Genomic DNA, 16,594 nt, shown 5'->3' with positions numbered 1-16,594 from the left:
TGATCTCCTCGTTTATCCCTCATAGCGTGTAGGGGCAGGTGTAGGCATCAAAAGGGGCATGAGTGAACATATAATGAAGACTTGCATGCCACACAATGCCTTGCTGCCTTTGTCTCCTCTGTGTTGATGTATCATTTGTTTAGGCCGAGTATACCTAGAGGAAGCTGAGATACAGATACACAACACGTAGGCTTTCGCGACCAATATTATTTATATTAAAGGTTTTTTTGGGTTAGTACAAGTGTGTCGTAACCGTCCACCACCCGACACGTTTTGTTCACGTGACAAACCTTATTGGCTGCGTCGGGTGTTGGAGTGTTACGACACATTTATATTTACGTGATCTAACCCAAAACAACCTTTATTATTGATAAACATCCAATTTTGCTTAAAGGTTATTGGGGCAAGTGATGTTAGCAAGCACCGATTAAGGATGAATGCAAATGCGACATTCTCCGCTCAGTGGAGATGCATTGTCTCAGGGCTTGTGCCAGGCTCGGCGCACTCTGAAGACGTGAAAACACATACACAAAACCTGGCAAGCTGATCTTGCTCGTGTAATAATCGACAGTTCTTTGGCAATGCTGTGATGGATGAAGGGCTCCCCGCACGCTGCCAGTTTATTGTGGGGGTTGTTTGACCATACTTCACCACACTGGTCAACGCGGCTTGCTGAGGGAGGGGAAGAGAAGGCAGTGGGCAGAGGTCGCAACCGGGTACCCGATACCCGTACCCTACCCGATACCCGGCTACCCATACCCGGCCGGGTACGGGTACGGGTACCCGTTTGCGACCCTGGTGCGGCCGGGTACGGGTACGGGTAGGCCGTGAGTCACTGGTGAGTCACCGTTTGTCACTCATTTCGGGTAGGGTACGGGTACGGGTAGGGAACGGGTACCCGTACCCAGCCGGGTACCTATTTGCGACCCTGGTGCGGCCGGGTATGGGTACGGGTAAGGAATCAAAACCCGTTTGCGACCTCTGTCAGTGGGACATTTTCACTCCGAACTGAGATTAGCAACGTTCATCATGCAGTGAGCAAACCACCGCGTCACCGCTTCCCCATTTGCGTATATGCCCGGGAACGTACGGAAGATAAAAAAGAAACAAGTCTTCGTAAAATCTTCTTGGTTCTTTCGGTAAAGTCACGTAGAAGGGAAGTAATAAAATAATAAAAAATCGAAATCTTCGTAAAATTTCACTTCACTCCGCTACACTTGCTTTGCACCTCACTAAATGCAAACACGAATCATAAGCAAACAAATTAAACGGCCTCCCGCCGATTTTTTTTCCGGTGGGATCCGTTGCCAACGCGAGCCGGCATTTTCGTGAACGAGTAAAACGAAGACTGGCAGGCAGACGCCACGGGTTCCTCCCTAAATCAGCTCCGGTCGTGTGCCCCGAGCCAGGTGCATGACCTTTTGTAATTGCACACCGAGTTATTATTGCCGTCATTCATCCAGCCGGAGGCGGTCGTCGGAAGCTCGCGGGCTTGTGAGTATGCACGCCCCGAACCTCTTGTAAATTAACGGTTCACTGCCGGTGAACCCAATTGTGAAGAACGCTGCCCCAAGAGCGCCCTGATGCCTCCAGTCTGCTTGATTGATAATTTATTTACTTATTGTGCTTCTCCCCTCCACCCACACACACCCTACCGCCCCCCCCCCCCCCAGATGAGTTCCAATTGTGCTGTCGGTGTCACGAGACGGTGAATCCCATGGAGCAGTGCGCCGCACATGTCAGAGAACCGGCAGGCGAATTACGTGTTGCGAAGCACTGCTTAAACAAACATTCAAGTCCTTTGTACTTCTTGGACATGCTCTGCTCCGCGACTGCTTGTTGACTGACAATAATTCTGAAGGAAAATAAATTATTCTCGTTACCAAAGTTGTTATCCAATCAAGTGCAAGATAAAGTGTACGTGATTTTGTTGTACAATCACCGGTGACTGGGCTGGGAGCATAAACTAACGACACTTGAGAACTCAGTTTAATCATGGATGGCTGCACAGATTTGAACCCAGGATCTCGGCAGACCGAGATCAGTCCTCTGACCTCTGAGCGACAGCAAGTTATACATTTTACTATTTATCGCAATTGGCGGCACTGCCCAGAGCACTCGACCTGCAATTGTAAGGTCAAGAGTTCAAACAACTCTTCACGGAGTGGTAAACCTGAGTCCATCACCGCCACTCTGGAGTCAATACAAACACATTCCTGCGGAGGGAGCTGGTAGGAACGTTAGGTTGCTCGGTCAATGGCCAGGGTCAACGGCGGCGTGGTGTATTCCGCAAATGTGCCTGACTGTGACGGCGGGCACAAGCCGGCATGAGTAGGTTAAACGTTGAGTTTTATAAGGGCACCACGGGGTGACCAGCCCCTCCCCACCCAGCCCCACCCCTCCCACCCCCTACCCAACCCCACCCTCCCCACCCAGCCCCTCTCCACCCTCTCCACCCAGCCCCTCCCCACCCTCCCCTCCCCACCCAGCCCCTCCCTCCCCACCCAGCCCCTCCCTGCACGACGGACGGACACAATAATCCCCTGTGGGCTGGTGTAACCAGGAGGTCCCTACCATTATGAGGGACACTTTGTGGGAAGTGAACAGTGGTACTCATAATGATAGACTGGCACTTGCCATAGGAATGTGGAAAGTCAACCACTAGCTGAGGGCTACCAATATAGAGTATTCCCATGCCGTGCTCTTTTGAGCAGAGAGACACTTTGAATTTGGTAGTACATTTTTCACATTAAACCATTACTTCATTCTATAACAGGCACCAGCAGCGCTGCAAGAGCCAGCGAATCCATGGGCTTTAACTTCCCATAGTAGTGGGATCGCACTTGTGTTGACTTTGCCTGGAGGGATGATAGGCTGCATTGACCCCCAACTGAGGTTTGAACTTCCAACCTTCCAATTATATATCGAGTGATTGCAAAATTGCTCAGGCTTAGCATGCGATAATTGAGTATATATGTGTTCGTGAATAACAGAGCACAGGGCAGCTACATGAATCTGCTTAAGAATATGCATTTATTAAGGCCGGGTGAATTGCTTTACATTGGCTTAACATTCACAATTTCAGAAATGTAACATGATGTCTGACCACAAAACAGACCTCCTGCTATTATCACAGCTTCGCAAGCCTACCTTGAATCACTGATGTAATCGGAAGGCTTGGCCATTTTATTCCTTGGCCACATAAAAGCAAAGCACGGAAATCTGACCTCAGACCAAGTAAATTTGTTTCACTTAGAGGTGGGGGTTAGTGGACCACACAGGGATGGAGGAGTCCATTGTGGGGTGCATGTAAGGAGATAGAGCAAGAAGTCTTACACCATTTTCGTGGAATTTATTGTTACCTCCTCGAATGCGTCAGTTCAAATGTCACCCACTATAATCACTTTCATTATTATTTCATTCACGCCGGGAATGTCTCCGAAGGGACCAAAGGCAAAGTGAAGACGTTAAGTGCATCATCAGGGTGCTAGTGATATTCTTGTGAAGGTAATGGGGGTCGAGGCTCGTGTAGAAGTGAGACAAAGAAGATGCAATGAGAATGGCTGTGGGGATGCCGCGGGTTACAGGGCAGAAGGAGGAGAGGGAAACCTTGGGTGAGAGGGAAGGGAGAGGTGGAACGAGATGTGAGGACTGTGAACGTGACGATAGAAGAGGCTCAGGGTAAAAGAACACGAAGAAAGAAAATCATAGCAGGTGACCCCCATGGGAAAGCGGGACTTTCGGCTTTGCAGAAGATTATAATTTCAAGTGTGGTCCGTTGAGGGGGAAGCGAGCAGCACGTGGTGAGTTTGTGCCATTCGGTGAGAAAGTCAACACTTGTATTCTGGAGAGACTGAATTCTGTGATAGAAACATGAAATTCCTGCTCCTGGCTCAGAACCGCCAACATCGAGTATATGAACACTATATAATTACTCTGCTACTTTGAGCATAAATAAATTACTAAGAAAACAAATGTTGAACTCGGCAGAGCCCGAACCTCATATTTAATTTCAAACAAAACGTAAAAATGTGTAAAAAGCACTCGGCCTTTGCGTATTGTGCAAAACCATCATAATTTGCTAAATAAGCATTATAACCCTCTTGTCGTCGGCCACCATCAAATGTAATGTGAGTAAATGTGACCGCCTGACAGGCAACAGTCACAAGTGGACCACAATGCATTTCTTCAGGAAATGATTATGGTTTGGCAAAATGCACAAAGAGTGTGCTCTTGTTCCATGTTTTTTGCGTGTATTTTGAAGCTCATGGTTGTCTAGCCTGCACGATTATCCTGTTACAATGCGGTTTTATAATCATTACAAATGGGATCCTCATCTTTATCTTTATATAACATCGGAGAAAGCACTTCTTAAGGACAATACAGACATATAGTCAGCACCACTTTTGTTGCTTATGTTCTCACACACACACATACTACGCCAATTACTTATTTACAGGTCAGTTAGTTTACTTCAAAAATTTCCAGGAAAGGTTTGGATAACATTTGCTAGGTATCTAACTCAGGTCAGCCTGCTTGGCAGCACAGTGCGCTAAGCACCGCGCCACCACTTCCCGCTGACGTACATAAACATACATAAACACACAAAATGAATTAGAGTCAAGATATACAAGCAAGGGAATATGATGGATTGATATTTGGGCTTGCTTGTTTCCTGGACCCATTGATCTGTGGTGACAGCTATAAAGTCCAGCTGAAAAAAAAGACAAGGGTATAAATTGCGTGTGGAATATCGGGCCTGAATCTGAGCGCTCATTTGTTATTTATGAGGCCTCTGGCCTTGGGGTGGGGCGATGGTCACGGAGGATTCCCAAAAGGGACTGAAACAATACTGCAAGGGCAAGCGCATACATCTGAGTCTTTCATACATTCCCAAATGCTCAAATGATTAAATAACATCGTTTTTGTTGTCATCTTGTCAACGAAGCAAATGGTTTTCTAGAGAGGCAGAGATGTAATTTTCAAAATAACAGTGCTGTGGCGTTATTGTTTAAAATTGCAAACGAAAGTTAGAAGTGTATTTCACTACGTGCCTCAGTAGAAAATGTGCAGCATTTCCTATTCCTAATTTCCCATGAGACGCACACAAATGTATCGTGACAATTTGTGCTTTCGATGCATTATGGGTTCTTGGCTTACCCATCATTTTGAGTGGTGTTATGGTGAGGGTGTTTGACTCACATTAAGGAGGCTGCAAGTTCAAATCCCAGTGAGGGGTCGTCTCGGCCTTTGAAGCCTTCAGGGTTGATAAAATACCACTTTATGGGAGGTCAACAATGGTTGTCCTCTACTTATCTTTGTAAAATCATGATTGTGCTGGTGAATTGCAAATTTTTCATTGAGTGTGTTAACACTGAATGGTGGGACTAAAACTGGCATTGAGCACCGAATCAAGCCAGTATGTCACACAAATTATGGGCATGGCCAGCACAACATATACCCGGCCCTTATTGTGTCTACCTTATATAAGATACTCGTGTGAGGCTAAATCAACCAAGTTGAGATTCGTGTTAGGTTCAGATAAAAACTTAACGAAACAGGTATTTGAAATCCAGACAGTCTAGGATATAATCATGACAGATAACCATGAGACCAGAATTAACAAATCCGGTCAAGACCACAAACTAAATGCTTCACCATTGTAATTGCAAATTGGTCGGAATTGTTTCCCAGAACCACTCAAATTAATGACAATTAAGTGCAATTTATCGGCATTAACCAGTGTGGCTTTTAACAACGCCAGGCAATATGTCAAAATGCTCAGCCTAAGGTCATATGAGCACATTGGAATGCTGGAAAGAGGCTGGCAAAGATCGGGTCACGGCACAAGAGCAACGTTCAATGAACGCACATCTTGCAAAACAACTTACGACAAAAGATATAAAAAAAATGCCAATCTCCAAAGGGGCATGTGAATGGCTCTTTTCAAGAAGGGACACTTGGTCACATCTGCGTTGCACAGTGCAATCCATTTAGCTGCGTGAAAGGCGCTTTCCATTAAGGGTGGAGGAATGGAGCACTAATTTGACAGCCCGGGCACTTTGTCGTGGCGTTGCTAGCATCGCTGGCCTTCAGCGATAAAAAACAACTATGTTTCGAGCCACCGAGTGATGGCGCATGACGGGGTGTTCTGGAAATCTCCATCGCTGAGCGTGATGCATTGCTCGGATGTAACAAAATGTGGGCGAGTGGTCGCAAGCATTTATCAATTCACCAGCCTGACCATCACGCAGACCAGCCTACACACACTCGACAGCGATACAGATCGATAGATGACCTTTAGGAACAGGTAAGAGAACCGATTGATCTGAAAATTATGTTTGCAAGGGAAACCGTGTTTAAACAAGTACAGCAAACAGCAATTTTCAACGTGTAAAAACACAATTTTTAATATTTTACACATTAATACAAATAACGGATTTATATAATATTAAGGTTCGAGTTTGCAAAATTGTGCACATTACAAGTTGCTTATTATTATCTGAACATGTGCTTTCAAGAACATTTTCACTGGTAATTGCAAAAGAATAACTGTCACAGTAAATGTAACACTGAATTAGATGCAATTGATGCTATATGTAATCTTGATTTGAAGCTTTCGTGACTTCAGGAAAACCTTCAGCAGTTTATTTTTTTATTGCTGTGGTTGTTCCACCAGATGACGATTGCTGTGGTTGCGATCGAAACGTCGTGAACTATTATTTTTATACCTACGTGACCTTACTGAAAGAACCAAAGAGTATGCTATATGTAATGTAGACATAATGCCGTTCAAAGTGTGTCTTTTATTGGGTTATGTGGTAGTGTCGCAGAGCACTTGACTCACGACCAAAAGGGGGCATAAGTAGGTGGGTTGACTCGTCGGCCCATCATTCCAATGAGGTGAATCAAATGAGCACCACTTCATTTGAAGCCAGCTGCCGTTGTATCATACAGTGGCACCATTATTTTCATGAACTTTAAATTGCCCTGTTATGCATTGTTTGGCTGAGTGTACCTTGGGGAAAAAAAGACCTGGCTTAGATAACTAATTTCACTGTCAAGCATGGCCAGAAAGGAAACGCACATAACCATCATTTTAACACAGTGTAATGTTGCCCGTTAGAATTCATGGCTTTCTCATTTATTTAGAAACCCCTTTTGCAGTGACAAATACCCTGTGCGTGCTACATCCAGCTGCACGAAGCGAGCACAGGACACAACTGCAACCCAGGACACGTTTCATCAGCATGCATTGCGGTCATGCACGGGAGAATCCAGGAAATTATTATGCACGATGGCGAGCCCCACTACCATCAACGTGGCATTCCGCCACCCGCCAAAGTTGACGCCAAGCCTGCAGTCGCTCGCAAATATTTCACTTTTCCTCCGCCACGATCCTAGAATGCTGGCAAGTGGCAGGTCCGTTGCCAAGCAACAGTCTAACGATGGCAGCCATTGCGGCTGCACTGCAATTATGGCAATTTTCGCTATGGGAATCCTGTAATTTTATTTCCAATCTGGCTGAAAGCGCTAACGAGCACACAGAGCGAAATTATTTAATTTGTGCAATGTTTTCGCACGTCGTTGTAATTATATTATCGGTGGTTAAGGGCCACACATTTTGTGCAAGGGGTCACAGTGTGGGAGAAAGGCTCCAAGTTTTAGTTTTCACTGCCTGGGCATTGGGTGTCAAGTGTTCGGCAAAAACAAATACTTACTTTTTCTGTTGATAACAAAAATATGTAAATTGTTAAAATTGCTGTGCTATTAAGACAATTATATTCATCTAACAAACATTTAATGTAACGTAATGCACGTTGTGCTATATTATTACCACAGAACTGAGTCTCAAAGGCACTCTCAGTAATTATTAGTTGTAGTAAAGCTGCTGCGACGATCATTCTGTTGGGTGCTCGGGAGAAGGAGGAAAATAATAAGCATGCACGTGCTGATGTGAATCATGTTAGGGCTGAATAGAATGCAACAGTCTGTGGGAAGGATGACAAACAGGCACCAGAAATGCACAGAGACTTTCCAAATCAATTGAGTGATGCACGATTGGATGACTGGCGAATGACTGGATGGATGAACCGCGGGGTCAAAGGTTACACATTCAAACACATGGGACCCAACCCCAAACGTCTGAAAAGTCTGTCTGCTAAAAGGGGCAATGTGGCTTACAGTATTAACCTATATTTAAGGCCTCAATCAGTGGTCGAAATATAATATTCCCATTATAGTGGCCATGCTCTCCATGACAGAAACACTTCACACAATCACCCACACAGGGATGACGGGGGCTGAGACGACTGACCGTGATTTGAACTTGTAACGTGCAGATGAATAGATGACTGCTCTAACCCACAGTGCCACCTGACCGGATAGACCATTCTCCATGAAAACATGTTTTTTTTTGCTGTGACTGGGGGGCATCACTGCACCATAAATTCAGAGGCACATGGAGGAGAGATTTTCAGCTGGGCCATTGTTAAACAATGGTTTCTGTGTGAGCTAGACATTAGTAAAGGACAGAGTGCTTCCAAGCAATCTGTACTGTATCCTCATGCCTACTGTGTGCGCATGTGTAGCCATGGCACGGTGGTTAGCGCAATCCCGGTGCTCTAGGTTACATTTTGGGCAATGATGCTCAGCATCAGTGGCACGTGGTGCCTGACCCTTTCTGTGACGACCTCAATGTCAGCTCAGATTTAAAAGAGCACCTGGTTTGCTACATGATCATCATCACTGGGAAGATAAAGGCAGCCAGGCGAATATGGTACTGGTCAAACCACCCTCTCAAGCTGTACCACGCCAACCTCTGTATGTGCTTACCCTCTATTAGGCTAAATTGTAGCCTTCGTATGTGTGAGTGCGTTGTTATATAATGTGGGGAGCGGTAGTGTAGCGGTAAGCGTGGTACGCTACAAACCTGCTCACGGCCAACACCAGTGGCGATTATCTGAACCGGTCATGGGTCTCCCTTTGATCGACTTAGCCTCAAATGAGTACCTGGTGTGATGTGTAAACATCGCCACTGGGGAGACAAAGATGGCCAGGTTTGGTGTTGGGCCCCCCACCCCCACATGTTCCGTGCCGGCCTTTATAGGTGCTCGCTAACGGTACTTGCGCCAATAGTCTGTTAAGGATCTTTTGTCTTTGTATTGTAGCCGATGGCATGATGGACCACAGTAGACTCCAACATGTACGCGTAACCTTGTTTACACGGCCACGTTGTCAGTAAACAAGGACACGCTGTAGGTTAAGTATGATCTTTTGAAAGGCATCACACGTCGACAACCTATTGTCACTAACATTAATTTGAACTGCTCACTGCATTGCGCGGAAACGTCCTGCCCTTGGCACTCCACCACGAGCGAGTGTTTGGCACGTCCGACCACAATAAGCTTGCAACAGACAAGCAACGCTGCGAATGCCTGCACTTATGCCACCTTTTGACTCCCATTTAGAAACTATAACAGCGTCAAGGACAACATTTCCAACCCGAACAGGAAAATTCCCCTACAACCACTTCTGCCCTTCACAGAGAACAAATCAACCAATAGTCGGGATTTATTATTATTTTATTTTGCCATTGTTAAAACGTTCACCTCACAGTGATAGAATACTTCCTTAATTATCTTGCTGCAAGCCTTTGCAACTCTTCTTTTCACAGCGTACTGTGCTCACTTATTGCGCCGAATGCTTACCTTCTTTTGGAACTCTTTAACAAGACTCGTCGAGTCAATGTCCATGCTTAATTCATGTCAGAAGTTGCTGGCAACATTCACCCTGGTAGCGATGAGCTGTGTTTAATATTGAGATGAGTTTAATGTCTGAATTCTCGCCTTTTAGAGTCATTTCAGCGTACGGTTGAATGCGGCAAGGGGAAACCCTCCACCAGCAGTGGATTAGCAGGAGGGCTGCACCCGCCAGACGCGGAGGATGAACGGAAGAGCCGGCAAAGGTGCAGGAGCGCGCACTCGAATTGTCGCGGTTGCTAACCGACAACGCCAGCGGTGCAATTGCGGCGGGGCCCGTTTCAGAGCAAAGGTGGGCCGATCTCTCTCCGCAGTTCATCCCACGGGTTTCGCGCGCGATTCCAGTGGGAGAGAGGCCACGCGGGGGGCAGGGCGAGGGCTCGCACCGTGAGAAATGGGTCTTTAATGAGCGGCCCGTGTGCCACTGAGCAGTAAATATCAGTGTTTGGCGTGCTGCGGAGACGGGGCGTGTGGCTTCAAACGCACACGGCCCAGGAATAATATCGAGAATTTGTTCTGTTTGATATCCTTTGTGGCCAGAGGGTACGTGGCATGATATTTCTCTGTTTAGCTTTTGTAAGGAGGTATGTAGTACATCATATCGAATGGTGCGGGTGCATGCGTTCTTTAGTTCGCTCACAGCACTATGATCTAGCCTGACCTTTGTTCGATTCCTTGCCATGCACAACCAAAGCACGTGGTGTCTGAACCTGTCATGGGCCTCATCTCAATCGACTCAGCCTTAAAAGAGAACTTGGTGCAGTGTGTGTGTGTGAACACCAGCACGGTGGAGACAAATCTGGCCAAGTGTGATACAGGACCACCGTACTTCTTTGTGTACGATGCCAGCATTATTAGAAGGTGCTCATTAAGTGCACTTTTCCCGACAGTAAAGGCTTCATGAGGAATGTGTCTGTTTTTATGTGGGTGATATAGAAATAAAAATTACACAGTTCAAAGTGTACCACTAGTCTTTTGGCAGTGCTGAGCTAATTAAGGCAATTCCACATTCCGAGGTTGGGGACATTCTTTCTTGAGCATAAGTGTTCTTTAATTGTTGCAATGTGGTACTCATTTTAGGGCCTCTACGGCGGATGTTGAGTTGAGTCGACGCGGCCTTGGGAATTCAACTCATGACTTCACAACTGAAGGTTCTTATGCTCCTGCCTTCTGAACGTTAGGCTAGACAAATCATATTTCATCAAATTATAAATAATTCCATGCAGGTGCTTCAATATAATACGTACAAAATATCACAGCAACATTTTTACTTTTAATTTTGTTGTTGTTGATACATACAAAATGTCCAGATATTTGTATATATCTACATATTGTATATACACACATGTATATGTGCGTATATATTGCATATATATAGTTGATATACAAGCGGTGATATTAATTTACTGTTGAATAACATTACAGCGATTTTGAAGCACAAATTATACGACTGGAAATAGTTTTGAATCAAAAGTTGAAATATTTTATGGTGGATCACTTTTGTCCGATAATAAATTAGTTTATGGACATAATGCACTCGGTCACAGCATTGATTATTTGTAGGTCACTGGTTTAAACCCTTGGGGTAGAATATCTGAACTTGAATGTTAAATTCACAATGGTTATCTGTATGGCCTGCTTAATAGCTGACAGTTGCTGCAAGCTACAACCATGCAAATGTTTGAATGCTCAAATGAACAATGGGGCGTCACTAATCTGTGCTGGCAGAAACATTCCACATTACCATGGTAAGAGGCAGTCTATAGTTATACCAACTACTAATGGGCTCCCTCAGAGTGGCATTTATTTTCTTACTGGAGGAAATATACGCAGACATGAGGATTTAAATTTTCAAACATCTGATTGAGACAAGAGTTCTAACTACGGTGCAACCTGGCTTCCTAATTTATCGGTGATAATAATACATTTCACTGCCTGCCTTCTGATTTTAATATGTAAAGATATGCACGTAATTAAGGTAATATTTATGATATTAAATAACAAATGACTACCACTAGTTTTCTCAGGAAAGGCTCACTCAGTCTCGAGACTTTCCAATACTGTAATGTACTTTACTCAGGACAGGAAAGCCTTACGGAGACTGACCCATGAGATTAGAATGTGGAAGTTCCAACATTGGTTCAGGGCCACCAATGGAGATGGAGTGCCACTCAACAATTCGCTTCAGCAGGAGAGGGAGAATAAGGGGGATAGAGAATGGAGGCGATAAACTGACGGCTCAGTGTTGTTAGAGCAAAAAAATCCTTTATTCTTTGTTGTTCCTGTCTATGATTAGCACTCACCAGACATGAGTCTGGAAGACATTGGGCATTTCGATTTAAAATTCCACTCACATTGACACCTATTTGAAATGTCTGCATGGGCTGCTTGGTAAGAATCTGAGCGCCGTATGAAATATTGATCCGCCTGCTCAGGTTTGAGCCCAAAACTTCTGCTCTGAACTTAATTGAGTTGTGAAAGAAACATCAACTAAGCGTGTCTCTCTGTCACATCAAATGTTATTTGATGTGCCGTGGGTTCAATTATTGTGGCCTCGGTGGGGGAGGGTTTAAAATGTTGCTCCGAGACTGTGAAATGGTTTGATTTGTCCAACGATTGACCAAACAAGAATATCTTGTGTTTGATAATTTCCAGGAAGCTTCCAGATCTGATCTGTTTCATGTTCTGTACTGTTAGCGGTGCAACAAATTTATCATATGTAACATACACTTGCAAGAGATGCTTTGCAAATGCAAAGGCAGTCTCATATGATTAATGTAAATAAGCTAATAATGATCACTGCTCCCTTCAGATACTAAACTAAAGAACATTTTTGAAAGAGTTTCCATATTTAGCCTATGATAAACTGTTGGGGAAAATTGCTATTTTAAAAACCTACATAATAGTCAGGACCAGGCCTGGTTGTCTTTGTCTTCCGATATCTACTCATGACACCACATGTTTACATAAACATTAGTTAGTTGACCTCAGTGTGGCCCAAGATGGGTGTGGATATTACTCCCCACTGATATTATTCATGGCTAAGACTTGAACAGAGGCTACTATAATCATAGAGCAGTGAACCAACCACTCTGCGCTCCCCTATACATGGATGAAAAAGATGCCTCGCACAATCTTTTACAGGCTGTTCCGGCAATTGCTGTTAGAGAGTACCTATGATGGCTGATACGGCACACAAAGAGGTGAGTGATCAGCACCATGCTCCGCCACTTTGTCTCCCTCGTGCTGATATTTGCAAACCACTGCGTAGGGAAGGCCCAGGGCCAGTTCAGATATTTCTCACCAATGTTGGCCCTATATAATTTACCTATACACAAACATATACACGCCCACAGAACCCTGCCTACGCAGATAAAGATTATTTGGATTGGGGGCTTGGAAGACAATTGAAAGGCAGCAAGTTTAAATCCTGCTCAGGCATCAACATAGCCCATCAAACCTCTGGGTTTCCTTTTCTGAATAAAACTTTGAGGTAAGTTAAACGTGGTTATGGTATGGTGATGTTGACCTCCCACAGAGTGGTAGTCATTTTACGAATCTGAATGAGACAAGGTGCTTCGATCAATCAACCAAGATTTGATTTCACCTGTATGGCCTTCATGTTGCGAGTTTAGTATTCCGATCACAGTTCAACCTGGCCATATTATTCTTAGATAAACGAATAACTGTTACTATATTTATCATGTCTATCTTGTCTTCTATTGATTATTGTGGCAGCTAACATGCGTTTAGCACTGCCGTGCCCGGGTCTCTTTCCCTTGTTCCACACTTTCAGGACAGAAGAGAGATTCATCAGCTCGCCAGTGTCTGCGGGAGCAGGGCTGAGGGAGTAACAAACCTGGAAGTTCATTGGAGTGCTCTCTTTGCAGAAGCCCTTTCAAATAATTCACATCAATTCAGCTCCTCATTGTGTTCGTGTGGTTCTGCAAACCCCTTCTTAATTGACGCAGAGTGCTTGTCCATTTTTGTTATCTGAGATTTGTGTTTTTTTTCCACTAGGGGCGGCAAATGTCTCGTCTGCGTGGAAAAGAATCGTTAATGAGTGGGCGTAAGTGCGTGTTGAGCATTTGAGGGATGCACAGAGCCTTGGTGATACAACTCCTCTATTAAAGAATTTGAGGAATGGTCGCCTGCACAGAGGGGAAACTTTTGGAGAGTTCCCGTTTAAAGCCAGCATTGTATTCACCTCATTAAATTTAAAATCCAGCCAGATGGCACTGTTGGCAGAGCGCTCAACTCGGAATCAAAAGGTTACCGGTTGAAATCTCGGCCGTGGCTCAACTGAAGCTCGCCATAACCTCCGTGATGACTCGAGCGAGAACCCACTACTCTTTTGGGACATCTACAGTGGTTGTGGGATTTCTGCAACTCTTTTCGGGTCGCCTCGAGCAAGAGTAGCAACGTCGTAGCTTGAAACTGCTTCCCGTCTTGTCACAAGTTTTCCCACGCAGCACCCGAACAGGACCAATGCACATTGACTCGTAGTGCCCTACTCTCGTTTTTTTTTGGTATTTTCAAGGCTTGAAGGAAAAGTTGAGAGTGTGAACGCAATTAGCTGTTTACACAATAGGCTGAAGACCGAAACCCATTGCTTTCACATTAAATCAGTGCCTCTGATTTCTACACGGAGAAAGTATTTAAGAGTAAATACATGTAATTTCGTTACATCTGGGGGCTTTAAACAAAGGGTTTTTTGTCTTCATAACGAAATAAGCTTACAGGACTTCCTGAGGACGTAGAATCTCCGTGTGAACGGACTTTCCCTGATTGTGTTACGGTAAATTGTATTACAGGGTTAAGTTCATTGCTCACACTACTGTTGATGACCTGAGTTTATGGGACCAATAAGTTACATTTGGGGTAGTAACGTACGTCAGAGTGCCAGTTATCATCAACAGTGTTCACCATTCGTATTCACCTGTCAAACGATACAACACGTATGTGTGTATCTTGAACTTATTTTGTGCCGTACATAGCCAGGTGCCGGATATATCATTCTGTCCTGATTCAACACAAAGATAAAACACGGTCCCAATAGTTACTCTGAATTCACCATCTCTCCTCTAGGCGCGTCTCTATTGTGAATTGTCTTACTCCTGATTCATTCATCATTGTCAGCTTCGTCCACTGTTATGTCAAACATCTGAAACACCTGCCCAAATGAACACGAGGCAATATTCATCTCCCCTGTCAGCCCTGTGTATGTTTGTTGAAATTCCATATTCCCATGACGGGGACCATAATACCAAAAAACTGCCAATGTGGGCTTTGCACAAAGTGGTCGTCACCTCGAAGGGACAACAGGCTCAGACCAATCTCCTTTCAGGATTTTAATTTGCAAATTCACACGCTTTAATCCCAGCACCATGCAATGGACTTGTCCCTGGAGTTTTCCTTGGGCCAGTACTCTGGGCTGTGCGTCAATAAGTTTACATGGGGTCCGTAGGAAGCAGCAGATGGGATGGGAGGGCAAATTCGAGCCAAAAAAAAAGTGATGGTTTTGAAGGAGAATGCACACCGGAGGTAAACTTGCTCTGCTGACTGACAGTGCTGCCTAATGAACCTAGCAGGCACTGTGTTAACTCAGCCTTTGACGTTTGCGATCACTGAGGCTACAACAAATAATGTAAACACACATGATAGGAGCGTGAACTATTTCCAAAGGTGGCTGGGAGCACCCTATAATAATATTATTATGCAACCGTGCGGTGCTGCTACTGCAGCGCATGACCTACAACCTGAAGGTTGTTCAGATTCAAGGCTGGAATGGGTTAATACATCGAGTAATGCTTTGTGGGAAGTCAAACATGATTCTCCCATGCTGAACTGGTCCCCACTTCAATTTGTATGTGTTCATGTGTTTGTGCATGCGTGTCGAGTAGTGGTTCGCGCACCACACTACAAACTCGGACCCCAAGTTCGATTCCCGTCCGTCATCTTAGCCTCACATTGACACCTGACGTGACTTAGAAACATCGGCGCAGGGGGCACGGAGATGGCCGGACGTGGTGCTGCCCATGCCACCTCCAGCATTAATAGGTGCTCGCCAACAGCACTTACTCAAGCATTCTACGTCGGCTAGTTCGGAGATCTTTGATTTTACATGCATATACACAGACACAAGTGCATGAGCGTGCGTGTGTCATAGTGTGCGTGTGTGGGAGCGATAGTGGAGTGGTTAGCGCTACGCTGCGCAATGAACCCGGCGACCCGGGTTCGATTCCCGCTCACGGCCAACACCCAGTGACTATTATCTGAACCAGTCCTGGGCCTCCCCTAGGTCGACTCAGCCTCAAATGAGTATCTGGTGCAGTGTGTAAGCATCACCACTGGGGAGACAAAAGCGGTCGGGCGTGGTGCTGGCCACTCACCCCCTCGTGTACCGTTCCGGCCTTCATAGGTGCTCGCAAACAGCACTTGCCCCTACAGTCTGTTAAGGCTGTACGGGGGATCTTTGTCTTTTGTGCGTGTCATCGTGTGCGTGTGTCATAGTGTGCGTGCTCGGTGCGTAAGTCTTCTGAAAAGCGGCATTAATAAACAGATGCACTTTAGCCCCTTTTATCCACTGGCAAATATCGCCGACGCACATCGTGTGATACGAGGCACGAGAACGCATTCACACACAACGAACATTTGCGAGGCAGTGGGGATTGTTTACGTAACCTCAAAATGATGGGCGTAGATGAGTAGACTGGGGAAGTTACAAATATGTGCTCAGCTCCAAAGATTTCATTGAAAATGCAATTATTATGATTCTTATACCCAGGAAAGATTCACCGAGTCTATAAACCCATTTTTAGGGGGGGGGGGGG

At 45.1% G+C, this 16,594-nt stretch overlaps 1 long non-coding RNA gene across 1 annotated transcript in view; it reads left to right on the top strand.

Annotated features, from left to right (window-relative positions):
- LOC133349525 (uncharacterized) overlaps window positions 1–16,594 on the top strand; it is a 50,089-nt gene that overhangs the window by 25,287 nt on the left and 8,208 nt on the right. Inside the window, exons 2-4 of the long non-coding RNA XR_009755954.1 lie at window positions 9,856–10,053; window positions 10,842–10,912; window positions 12,906–12,964. This is a non-coding gene — a long non-coding RNA (uncharacterized LOC133349525). The remainder of the gene's footprint in view (window positions 1–9,855; window positions 10,054–10,841; window positions 10,913–12,905; window positions 12,965–16,594) is intronic.

Source organism: Lethenteron reissneri, chromosome 30 (genome assembly GCF_015708825.2).
Source record: "Lethenteron reissneri isolate LAM-NWPU_2019-01 chromosome 30, ASM1570882v1, whole genome shotgun sequence".
Taxonomy (NCBI): Eukaryota; Metazoa; Chordata; class Hyperoartia; order Petromyzontiformes; family Petromyzontidae; genus Lethenteron; species Lethenteron reissneri.
This window is presented reverse-complemented; position numbering and strand designations above follow the sequence as displayed.